Source organism: Gracilinanus agilis, chromosome 5, assembly GCF_016433145.1.
Source record: "Gracilinanus agilis isolate LMUSP501 chromosome 5, AgileGrace, whole genome shotgun sequence".
NCBI classification, from domain to species: domain Eukaryota; kingdom Metazoa; phylum Chordata; class Mammalia; order Didelphimorphia; family Didelphidae; genus Gracilinanus; species Gracilinanus agilis.
Window position 1 is genome coordinate 85,887,003 of NC_058134.1, and position 13,991 is coordinate 85,900,993.

Genomic DNA, 13,991 nt, shown 5'->3' on the forward strand with positions numbered 1-13,991 from the left:
TTCCTTCCTTCCTTCCTTCCTTCCTTCCTTTCTTCCTTCCTTCCTTCCTTCCTTCCTTCCTTCCTTCCTTCCTTCCTTCTTCCAGTAGCACTTCTAAACTATATTAAATTACTTCTTCTTGATTTAATATATCAGATATTAAAGTGGTCGACTCCCTATGTTGGTTCCATTATCAATGCTGATAAGAATAAATCATCATAGATTTGCCCATAAATTTTCACTTAAAATGAAATCAGAAGACCATGAGATATTACAGTTGATGGAGAATTAACTCACAGTTTCCCCTTGGAGGGAATATAAAGGAGCTGGCAGAGATGGAGTCATCTAGAATCCAGAGATTACAAGAAACTCATTTTCCTAGGAGACTTGACTATCTCATATTTTGATACTTATAATAACAATTGTAAAAAGACCACCATAAATATAGTTATAGAAGTATAGAGTTGTTGTTGCAAATTAATTTTATGATGAATTTCAAAATATCATCCATATTAAACCAGTTTATGTGTTAATAATACTCTGTAACTTCAATGAAAAGTGGGCATAGATGAGGATGACTAGAGAAATGTTAGCAAAAGTGGCTCATGATAAACAAAATGACTTGTAAACAAATATACCTCTACATCATGAATATTTTTATAAGAGTTATGTGGTTCTAGCCTTGGCTAGCTCCAAATCACATTACAAAAATGATATTGACCATATCTCAATACAAAGTGAATGAATGTACATCCATTTAGGAGTCATTTCTAATGTGGTTATATGTACACAATCAGGGCATTTATTTTTTAGAGTAGAGAGAAAAGTCAGCATCATATTAGAAGAAAGTAAAAATGATAACTGGTATCCAATAAAAATCACACTTACCTGAACTTTTTTAAAGAAATGGAAAGTGAATAAAGCAATAGATGTTAACCCAGTTTAATCTCCATTTCCTAAATTTAGCATATGTAACTCAATCATCATAATAAAGAAACCAAAAGAGCCTAGATACACTCATCCAACATTCACTTAACCTCCTTGATAACTATTGATACATAGCAGGCAAGAGTGTTATTAATTTAGAATATAAATTCATTTGTAAAATCTTAGGGAAGAAGATGGTGAAAGATTATAAACTGTATTACCACATAAAATAGCAAGAAGTGGTGGAGAGAAAAAACTTTACAAAATGCTTAGTGAGAGAACCAATTTAATTTGATTATTTTGAGAGCATTTAAGGATGAAATAGGAAGGATTAAGTATATAGATGAAAACTAGAGCTCCACCAAGACTTGCAGATTATATTCTCAATCAATGACAGTAGAGTCAGTGGGCTACAAAAATATACTCTAATATAATAGAAAAAGTAGAAATGATAACTAAAAAAACACAAATGGGTAAACAGATTAATTAGACTAATACACAAACCAGGTCCATGCTGAAGTGGAACAGTTTTGAAAGACTGACTCTCAATTTACCTGGAACAGGGAAGCTTGTCAAATGATTAGAAAAATAAATCTTTTAATGCCTACTAAGAAGTCTGTGAGGATGGAAGATACTGTAGCTAACTTTCTAGTCCTCCAGAAACCCTTTCCCCTTTAATGAATTCTGCACAATATCTCTTTACTCCAACTTCTCTAGTACAGTCATATACTTTATTACGTGGCTGGGCAAGATCAGTGTTTTATTTTGAATTGTGGGACCACTTGAAATTGAAGCTTGCTAGGTTGATTTGTGGACTATGCTTGGCACTCTAATTTGGCTAAGAGTAGATAGAATGGGTAAGCATTAAATGTTAAAATTGTCAATTTTATTTCAGAATAATTTTATTTTGTGTGTGTGCTTTTTTTACTGTTTTCTTGCCTTACTGATGCACATTTAATTACTATTATTTTGGTCTTCCTTTGTTATGAATTTGTTGCATCAGGGGATTATGATGAAGAAACTTTGTTAATTGCATTATTATTTCTTGACTTTTACAAAGCATTTGGTAGTAGCAATCATCTCTTCTCTCTTAAGTTCTGTGATTCTCCCCACTTCAACATAGTAGTTCCTTATTTGCCTTCTTCATTTGTTTATCATTGTTAATTAATTGGCTAGAGTGGCTAGATTGAATAGAGTAATGGACTTAAAATCAAGAATAACTGAATTCAAATCCTGCCTCAGTTACACATGAGCTGAGTGATCCTGGGAAAGTCACCAAAACTCTATTAGCCTTAGTTTCTTCATTTGTAAAATGGAGATAATAATAGAACCTACTTATTACTGTATGACCCTGGGCAAGTCACTTAACATCTTTCAGCCTAAATGTCTTCATCTACAAAATGAGGATAATATTAGCTCTCACTTTTCTGGGTTGTTGTGAGGTTTAAAGAAGAAAACATATGTAAAGTACTTTGAAATCCTAAAAGATATATATATATATTAGCTATTATTCTTTGAATATGTTTTCCAGTTGTAGTCTACCCCTGTTACATCCCATAGAGGTTTGGGGTTACAAGTTAATGTGATAAACTGAAATCTTTTTTTTTTTTTGAGCATCTCAAAAAGTTTTATTGATTATAAGTAGCCCAGAAAAGTTGAATGGAGGAGGAAGTTTCAGAGACATACATCTTTACAGACTATTTCCCTAAACAGATATTTGCTAAGATTTTTCATAATCCTTCTATCCTTTTTATTATGATGTAATTCTCTCCTTGCTTCCATTTTCCTACCTACTTACAATCATTTGCCCATGATAATTGCTTTTAACTTTAGTTCTTTTTTTCTCTACAGAAGAGCTATCCCATAATTGAAAGGGTTGCCTGGGAGATAGCTAGATTGAATCTGTCAACCTCATTGGCTACTGAGCCCCTTGTAGATGATTTCTCGATTTATTAAGGCCATTGAGTTCTGTTTTTCTTGATTGACACTGAGTTTTTTCCATAAGAACTGATGCTTCCTGTTAACCTAAATGTCCTCATGGTTCTTCCTCACTGAGTATGTATTTAGTTTAGCACAAAATAATAAAGCCTTAACCATAACATAATATAGAAAAAATATCACCCTATCACACAATATAGAATATTAGATTACATTGAAATAGTGGATAAAAGTTAGTTAAAATACAATATATCATAAACTTTAGTTAAACACATAGTAGGATTTCCTGAAGCAAATATCTTAAGATTAACTAGTAGGTATTCAAGATAGATATAGCTTTTTGGTTTTTTTTAACAAAAAAAAGCTTAACATGTATCATTACTTTTTTAAGTTTCAAAGCAAGCTCTCCCAAAGCAAACCCTCTTATGTACAACAATCTCTCTTTTCCTGTTCCCTAATGTTAGGTCCCCCAAGACTCCATTTTCATTTTTCTTCTGTCTCTACATACTTTCCCTTGGCAATTTCATCTATTCCCAAGACTTCAATTATTATTTCTATGTAGATCACAACCTAATGTATATTGCCAACTTCTATCTCTCCCCTGAGCTCTGTTCCCATATTTTCAGTTCTTTGTTAGATATACTTAGACATACCTCCAGATCCTAAAAATCAACATTTTTAAAACTTAATGCATCATCTTTTCCCCTCAAATCTTTTATTCCTACCAAACAATTGCTTTAAAATTTTTATTTATGCATTTTATTTTGACAAAATAAGTACTTTTTAAAAAAATTGAATTAATTTATTGATTTGAATATTTTTCCATGGTCACATAATTCATGTTCTCTCCCTCCCCTCTTTCCTCCCCACTCTCAGAGCTGACAAGCAATTCCACTCGATTATACATGTATTATTGCTCAAAATCTATTTCCTTATTATTCATATTTTAATGGAGTGATCTTTTAAAACCAAAACCCCCAATCATATACCCATAGAACCACATGATAAGTCATATGTTTTTCTTCTGCATTTCTACTCCCACAATTCTTTCTGTGGATATGGATAGCATTCTTTCTCACTAGTCCCTCAGGATTGTCCTGGATCATTGCTTTGATATTAGTAGCAGAGTCTATTACATTTAATTGTGCTACAGTGTTTTAGTTTCTGTGTACAATGTTCTCCTGGTTCTGTTCATTTCACTCTGCATCAGTTCATGGAGGTTCTTCCAGTTCATATAGATATCCTCCAGTTCATCATTCCTTACAGCACAATAGTATTCCATCACCATCAGATACCATGATTTGTTCAGCCATTCCCCAATGGACAGATATTCCCTCATTTTCCAATTTTTGCCATCACAAAAAACACAGCTATAAATATTTTTGTAGAAACTTTTTTTTATCTCTTTGTGTACAAACTTAGATACAGTAGATCCAGATCCAGAGGGAAGGGATGGTTTCATTTTTGTCATCATATCCCTGAAACCTAATCAGTTAGGGGCAAAGATAAAAATTAGATCTGTGATTTCATTGATTAGGAAATTCCTGGATGAAGAAACTCCTACTAATACAGGTTTGTACCCTCACAGAGTCTTACAACTTTTGTTTCCTAGAACATAGTAAAGTTAAATGATGTGCCCAGAATCAAAGGTGAGACTTGAACCCAAGTCTTTCTGCCTTAGATGTCAACTTTTTATTCACTATTCTGTTCATCCTATTTGTTACAGAGTAAGCACTTAAAAGGGCAGGTTGATTTAATTTTTAAGAGATATATATGTCCTTTTAGTTTTGACAGTATGATACTTACTTTGACCATTGCATTTGATTCCAGTTTAGTTGCCTACAAATGTTGCTTTTATTTACATTGACGTAATTTTCTATATTGTTATTTTGGCTTTCTTTTCTCTATATCACCTCATACAAGTCTTACCTTAGGTCTTTGTATTCTCCATATTTCTCATAATGCAATATAATTCCATTATTATATATCAATAAAACAAAGGTAGTTGAGATTATTGGCTATTACTCTAGTTCAGACCTCCATTATCCTCATTTGGACTATTTTTTAGAGACCTTACCTTCTGTCTTAGAATTGATTCTAAGTATTGGTTCCAAGTCAGAAGAGTGGTAAGGGCTGGGCAGCTGGAATTAAGTGACTTGCCCAGGGTCATGTAGCTAGGAAGTGTCTGATGTCAGATTTGAATTTAGGACCTTTCACCTCCAGGCCTGGCTCCCTATCCACTGGACCACCTAGCTGCCCCTCACTTTCATTTTAATAGCCTCCTAAATGGTCTCCCTGTCTCAAATCTCTTCCCACTCCAAATAAGTTGTCTCATGAACTCAAAGAGGACTAAAAAGACATCATGGGTGACATCTTTTGCCTAGAGCAAAATCGAATTTAAGTGAAGTAGCAGAAGAAAAATGTCAGCTTCATTCTCTCTTCCAGGGTCATCAAAGTCCAGTGGCAAAACAAAAATCAAGATGACAGGTGATGGTCTGGGATGCGGTGTGTGATCTTGACTTCTTTGATGTTTAACCAAGATCTAAGTGCTTTATAGAACCACCTTTCACTACCTTCAAGGTTGTTGGAAAAAATTGTTCTTATCCACCCATTCTATTGGGGAAATCTTCACATATCTAGGATAGACAACTCCCTGACTCATTGCTAGGTTTGAAGCATCTCAGTTACCCTCAAACTGATTTAGTCTGCCTGCCAAGATTGTTTAATGAGATGTGACAGGGTATTCAGGGAAGACTAGTTCCTCTGGTGTGAAGGATTGCAGAGCCTTTTCTGGGCTGCTTTCCTCATTTGGTGTCCACTTAGCACCCAGAAGCTGTATCATGTGCAGCTTCCATGTAGCTAGCTGTCAAAGTCTATGACGAACCATGTCATTGACCAACCGCCTAAGCTCTTATCACTTCCTATAATTGTAAGGATCAAATATAAACTCTTTTGTTTGACTTTTAAAGCTTTTGTTCCAACATGTTTCCTCAGCCCTATTGCAGTTCATTCACCTTTCTGAATTCTACAATATAGTTACACTGGTCTTCTTGGTGTTCCTCAGGCATGACACTATGATTCCCATAACCTTGCCTCATTATATTCTTCCAGTGAAGGATAATACTTCTTTGAGGGTCTTCCTTCTCTTTGTTACTAGATTGTAAACTCCTTGAGGACAGGACACTATATCATTATTCCTCTTTCTCTGTTGTTTTAAAAAATAACATTATTATATATTTTATTAGTATTTCTTCTATTTGTTTGCCACATCTTTATTTTTCACAATTTAAGTTCTATTTAAATATAGTCTAGTAATTTTTTGGATTGGGGGGATAAAATTGGTTTATCTATTGCTACTTTCTAGTAGGATAATGATTATGCCGATTTCTGAGGGATCTTTCAGTTTGTTGTCTTCCAAGAAGTATATTATAACTCCATAAATTTGGGTGAAAGAAGCAAATCTTTTGGAATGGAAGGATGGAAAGATACTGTATACATTTTCTCACCTTTTGGGCAGGAAATTTGTTATTACTCTTCTAATCTGGTGGCCCTATTTCCCTCTCCATGAAGGATGGAACTTCTTGGTAGTATTAGCAGGGATATGTCCATACCTATCTATATATACATCATTATCATCTATATCTATATATATATCACTAATTGATCCCCTCCAAGAAATAGTCCGCTTTAATGCTAACTATGGCACAGATTGCTGTTAGGGCTCATAACTAGGCAAGTTATAAAATATTTTCCTCCTTAAACATTTTATCTGTATCTCAAGTTTACTGGAAAAATTTCTTTCTACCATGAAGGGAATCTATGAGAGCATTTACTGTGCACAATTATCTTTGTATTCTTTAACAATAAGAAACATTTATTGAGCATCCACCATATGAAGGGCACTGTACTTGGCACTGAAGATATAAAGACAAAGACTAAAAATGGTGTCTTCCCCCAAGGAGCTTATATACTATATTTTCTTCTACACTGCCTAGCATGGTACATTGCTCACAGGGAGTGCTTAATGAATAAAGGAGTAACAATTGACTTTCTTCACAGGTTCCAATTTTAGGTTTATTCTTTTTCCTTCTTGAGTATCCTAAATTTTGGAATGGAAATAAGAAATTTCCCTTCCTTATATTATAATAATAATTTTTTGCTATTCTTTCTAGAGAGAATAATCAGACAAGATTCCACAATTTTCAAGTACTGCAGCTTTGGTTTAATATTGAACATCTCTTCTTTCATAGGAAAAGATAAAATGTATCTGCATTCATTTATCTATGTATCCATCCATCCATCCATCCATCCATCCATCCATCCATCCATCCATCCATTCATTTATCCACCATTCAGCAAATGTTTATTTGAGAACTTGCTGGACAAAGTTGTGTTGTGCTACACTCTGATGGGGATTTACGAAGGAAAATAGAAAATCAATAAAAAATGCAAGGTAATTAAAAAAATAAAGCATTTAGTTAGCTGAGGAAACTAGCAGTCAGTCGGTCAACTAGCATCTATTCAGTTCTTACTATGTGCCAAGTACTGTGCTAAGCACTGGGAATACAAACACAAGTAGAAAGAAAGACAGTCTTTACTCTCAAGGAGCTTACATTCGAATGGGAGAAGACAATATATAAAGAGAGGCTGAAAATACTTAGGAGTAGAGAAACAAAGGTAGAAGACACTGGGGCATAATTGAGGACTGCAGTGTAGTCCAAAGAGGAATGACACATGGCTGGTCGGGGTAACCTCCTTAAATGGTATTTCTAGAAGACTAACCAAAGGGAAAAGACACTGAACCACGAGTACTTCCAATATACGAATGCTAGAGAGTTGGAGTGAGCCTTCAGGAAAAGTGTTAGGGATTTATAGGGAGAGTCTTAGGTGTATCCTGGAGAGAAACTAGGATTTGGGAGGATCAGGAAAGCCTTAATTTTTAATGTGATGCTTAGAAGTCTTGAAGGAAGGAAGAATTCTGTGAGGTAGAGGTAAGAAAGGAGTGCATTCAAGCATGGGTAATGGCTACTGCAAATGCATGGATGGGAGATGGAGTGCCACATGTAAAAGAATCAATAGGCCAGTTTGTCTGAACCATGGAGTACAAGAAGAGGTATTGTGACCTTGGAAAGAGAGGTTGAGATAAAGTTGTGAAGAGAATTAAAAGCCAAATACAACTTGTGGTATGTGGTGTTACAAGCCTGTAATTATTATGGGAAGCTGAAGTTGGTGGATCATGTGAGTCTGGGAGTTCCAAGCTATATGTAGTATGACTAACAATGATAGAGAATTTACACTAAGTCTAGTGCCACCATGGTAGTCCTGGGAGTGGAGAGCTACTAGATTGCCTATGGAGAGGCAAATCCATCAGGATCAGATATGGACAAGGTCAAGGCTTCCATGATGATCAATTGTGGGGTTGGCCCAAGAGTGGTTACTTTGAAGAGTGCAATTTCAGTTGAGTAATGAGTTTGGAAGATGACTCATAAAAATTTGATGAATGAATAAAAGAATAAGTATAGGCAATAAGAGAAATACATTTTTCTAGTTTGGCTGGGAAAAGGAGTAGAGATAGGGTAGGGGATGAGGGATCATAGTGTCTGGTGAAGGTTTTTGAGGGATGGGAAAGATGGGCATATTTGAAGGCTGCAGGGAAATGACCAGTATTTAGGTAGGGGAGCTGTATAAATTGAAGTAGCTAGATGGCTCAGTGGACAGAATGCTGGGTCTGGAATCAGGAAAACATGTTCAAATCTCACTTTGGACATTTATTGACTGGGTAAGTCACTTAAACTTGTGTGTTGTAATCTACTGGAGAAGGAAATGACAAACCACTCCAGTGTCCTTGCCAAGAAAACTCCATGGACAACACTGGTGTACTATGTTTCACAGGGTCATGAAGAGTTGGATGTAACTGAATGAACAACAACAAGGGAAAGGAGAAAGACTGAAGAAAAAGAAAAGATGAAAAAGGGAAAGTGCACAGTAAGACTCATTGCAGTGTTACAAAAGCATTACAACAAATATTGTCAAGCAAAACAAATGCTCACATTGGCATTATCCAAAAAAGCATGTCTCCTTCTGAATATGAATCCTTCATCCCTCTATCAGGAGATGAATAACATTCTTCCTCATTGGTCCTCTGGAATCTTGGTGCTGCTCAGTGCATAGGTCAGAGTTCTTAGGTCTTCTAAAGCTGATCTTGATCGTTTTTATTATATTGTTGTTATATAAATAATTCTCCTGATTCTATTCAGTCTGCATCAATCATTTCACAAAACTCTTTACAATTCTCTCTTAAGCCATTCTTTTCATAATTTCTTCTGGCATTAATTGTTTTCTATCACAATCATGTGACAATTTATTCACCTGTTCTCCAATTTAAAGGAAACTACTTTATTTTTCGGTTCACTACCACCACAAAAAAGCTGCTTGAAATATGTATATAAGGTTCCTTTTCCTTTCATTTCTTGGGGGTATAGGCCTACTAATGATACTACTACATCGAAGGGTATTCACAGTTTAGTACCTTTTTGGGCAATTCCAAATTTTTTGGCTATATTTGGAAAAAACAGAATATTACACATCTGGAGAACATTTGTATAGTGTTTTAACATTTACAAAATGTCTTCATGTATCTTATTTTTTTCATCTGCATGAGTAGCTGGTAATGATGGAGAAAAAAAAACTCCTTTTAAAAATGTTAATTTTTATTATCATGCAAAACACACTTCCATATTAGTCATTGTGGTAAGAGCATACTCACACCCAAACCCCAAAATAAAACTTTAAATACACTGATGTGAAAGATAGCATGCTTTGATCTGTATCCATCTGATTCCAACAGTTCTTTCTCTGGAAGTGGAGAGTATTCTCTGTCATAAGGAGAGACAACTCCTTGATACACTTTCAACTGTTACTTGCCTGTAAAATAATCACATAAGTAGGCTTCATGGTTGCCAAGTCAAAGAACCTGAGGAAGTCACATGAAAGGCTGAAAGAGGGGGTTGAATTGAACTTCTTTGCATGGTATTAACAAGTGATAAGTAGTCATAGAAACTGTTGAAATTTGGAAAACAGCAGTAGGAAGAGAAAAGTGATGATTAAAATTATCTATCCTTACCCTATCTGGACATTTGTACAGGATAATTATGTTATCTCAGTTTTCACATTTGTGCACACATTCCAAAGTTTTCTAAGTGAACATAATTTAAAAAAAATAAAGTTTTTAATCAATAAATTTGCTAAAGAACAACATATGAAAGCAGGTATTTCTCCTTTCCTTGGTAAGATTTCCTGTTCATTCTCTATTTCCTTTACAAAAAATAGTTGTTTAAAGACAACTGGAATGCACTCCTATTAGTTCTTGACATGTTTTTTAGTTATTTTGAAGAAAATATAGCAATAATACCATGATTCTGTTTAGCATTTTATAATTTGCATGATATTTTCATGTCTTATTTAATCTTCAGAAAACCTTTTTGATGTTACCAGGTGAGGTTAGAAGTGAGTTGGTAAATGGCAGATATATGAAAACAACTTTTATTTTCAGAAAGTCTTAGTATTTATAACAATAAAAGCAAATGCTTACATAAAACCTTCACATTTGCAAAGTGTTTTATACAGGTTATGTTTTTTGATCTTCACAACAATCTCATGAGATAGTTGCTATTATCCATATTTTTACAGATGAGAAACAAGCTGAGAAAGGTTAAGTGCCTCATCTAGGACCACGTAAATAGTGGTAGGATTTTAATTCAGTTCTTCCTTGGTCCAAGTCTACTGCTCACTTTGCTTGGCCACCTGGCACATATGTCAGTAGGTAGAATGACTTTTCATAATTTCATAATTTGGAGCTGAAAACTTTGCTTTTTCCACAGATAAAAGGTCCTTGTTCACTCTTCCCTAATATTTTAAAGTTAATATCATCCTCCTAGTCACCTGGGCTCACAACTCCTCATCCTCATTCACCTCACATTTCCCTCAGATTGTTTATCTCTTCTATCTTTACAACATTGTGCATGTGTGTGTGTGTTTGTGTATGTATTCCTCTTCTCTCTATTCTTACAGTTTTCACTTTAGTTCATGCTTTCATCTCCTCATTTGGACTATTGAAATAGCCTTCTAATTAGCCTCCATCACTCAAGTGTCTTCCTACTCCAATATATTATCCACTCAACTGTCAATATTATTTTCTCAAAGTATAAGTTTAACCATTCTCTTAAAGTGTGTCATGTCATTATTTTTCTCCCCCTTGATTCTTCACTAAATAAACTGCAATGGTTCCCTATTACCAACAGGATGAAAGGGAAAAACCCTATGTTTGGTATTTAAATCTGTTAGAACATAATCCCAAAGAGCCCAGTTTTGGGGACAAAAATTGACTATTTGTGTCTATTCTAGTCTAGTGACCTCAGCAAGACAGTCTATGATAAACCCAAAGAACCCAGCTTTGGGGACAAAACCCCACTATTTGACAAAAACTGCTGGGAAAATTGGAAAACAATATGGGAGATATTGGGTCTAGATCAACATCTCACGCCCTATACCAAGATAAATTCAGAATGGGTGAATTACTTGAATACAAAGAGGAAACTATAAGTAAATTAGGTGAACACAGAATAGTATACTTGTCAGATCTCTGGTAAAGGAAAGATTTTATTTTATTTGTTTTATTTTTTTCCAATTTCTATTTTGAATATTTCCCCCTCTCTAGTTCTTTCCCTCTCCCCCAAACTCCCCTAGCCCCACAAAAGGAAAGATTTTAAAACCAAGCAAGAGTTAGAAAAAATTACAAAATGTAAAATAAATAATTTTGATTACATTAAATTAAAAAGTTTTTGTACAAACAAAACGAATGCAAACAAAATTAGAAGGGAATCAACAAATTGGGAAAAAATCTTTAAAACAAAAATCTCTGACAAAGGTCTAATTACTCAAATATATAAGGAGCTAAATCAATTGTATAAAAAAATCAAGTCTTTCCCCTATTGATAAATGGTCAAGGGACATTAATAGGTAATTTTCAGGTAAAGAAATCAAAACTATCAATAAGCACATGGGAAAATGTTCTTAATCTCTTAAAATTAGAGAAATGTAAATCAAAACAACTCTGAGATACCACCTCACACCTAGAAGATTGGCTAACATGACAGCAAAGGAAAGTGGTGAATGTTGGAGGGGATATGGCAAAATTGGGACAGTGATGCATTGTTGGTGGTGTTGTGAATTGATCTAACCATTCTGGATGGCAATTTGGAACTATGCCCAAAGGGCTTTAAAGGACTGTCTGCCCTTTGATCCAGCCATACCATTGCTGGGTTTATACCCCAAAAAGATCATAAGGAAAAAGACACATATAAAAATATTTATAGTTGCACTCTTTGTAGTGGCAAAAAACAGGAAAATGAGAGTATGCCCTTCATTTGGGGAATGGCTGAACAAATTGTGGTATATGTTGGTGACAGAATACTATTGTGTTCAAAGGAATAACAAACTGGAGGAATTCCAAGTGAACTGGAATGACTTCCAGGAATTGATGCTGAGTGAAAGGAGAAGAACTAGGAGAAAGAACATTGTATACAGAGACTGATACACTGTGGTACAATCAAATGTAATGGACTTCTGTACTAGCAGCAATGCAATGATCCAGGACAACACTGAGGGACTTATGAGAAAGAAAACTATCCACATTCAGAGGGATAACTGTGGGAGTAGAAACACAGAAGAAAAACAACTGCTTGAACACATGGGCTGATGGGGATATTATTGGGGATGTAGATGCTAAACAATTACCCTAGTGCAATTATCAATAATATGGAAATAGGTCTAGATCAATGATACATGTAAAACCTAGTGGAATTGTGTGTCATATGTGGGGGTTGGGGAGTGCGAGGAGAGGGAAAGAACATGAATCATGTAACCATGGGAAAATATTCTAAATAAAGTAAATTAATAATAAAAAAGAACATAATCCCTTCCTATCTTTCCAAGATTTTAATCCATTATTCTACTCTATACATTCCATGACACCAGCATACTGGCTTATTTCTGTCCCTTTTAAATAACATTCCATTTTCCATCTCTAGACCTTTTCATTGACCATATTATAATTATAATTAATTATAATACCTCATTTCTGGAATGCTTTGCCTCTACTTCAGTCTCTTATTTTCCCCAGCTTTCTTCAAGTCTCAGCTCAAATCCTATATTCTCTGCATAACTTTCAAAGGTGCTCCCATCTGCTAGTGTCTTCCCCTCTCAGATTAGGTCCATCTACACTGCATATATTTTGTATATATCTAATATTTGCATGTTGTTCCCACATGGAATATATTATTAGGAGCAGAAACTGTTTTGTACTTTTCTTTTATTCCCCCAGGCTTAGTTCAGTGCCTTAGCATGTAGTTAGTATTTAATAAATCATGTTGACTTGCTGAATGACTGACTGGAGGAGGAAAGAAATATCCCTAGAGAAGACAGAAAGATAATATTGAGTTGTTTTGCAGGAGTTCTATCTCTAAATGGGTTTTTTTTTTTTGGTAATTGCACTTCCCCTTTTTTAAAACTTTTATCTAATTTTAAAATTTGGTACTGATTTAATCTTTTTTCTTAGTCAAAGATTTGAACATAAAAGTCAATTGTTAGTATATTAAAAAACAATCCATTTAATTTTTGATGTTCAATAGATTCAATGCCTTCCAATTCTCTTCTTAAAAAATTTGTGATTTACAAATAAAAAGGTTCTCTCAGAATATTGAAGCCTTTGTCCTCCTTAATGTCTTTATTCCAAAACATAATTATCAATGAATTTTTCACTATTCTCCAATGCATGCATTTCATGTTGAAGTCATGTGAGTGTATGCTGACAAACCTGTCAAGTTCTTAAAATTTCTCTGCTTCTTCAACAGATTTCTGCAACAGATTTTGGCACATAAGTTCCAGTTAACTTCATGGTGGTCTGTTTGCTTACACTTAGGAGTCCTGCAACGCAAGCTGGTTTTTTAAATTCAGTAAATTTGGCCATAACAATTGGACTAATCTCAACATCTTTCCTGACTAGTGATCTTTTTTCATCATTTCACTGTGAAATGTCTCAAATTATATTAGTTATTAAAAACTAAAACTTCAAACTGAAACTAAATACA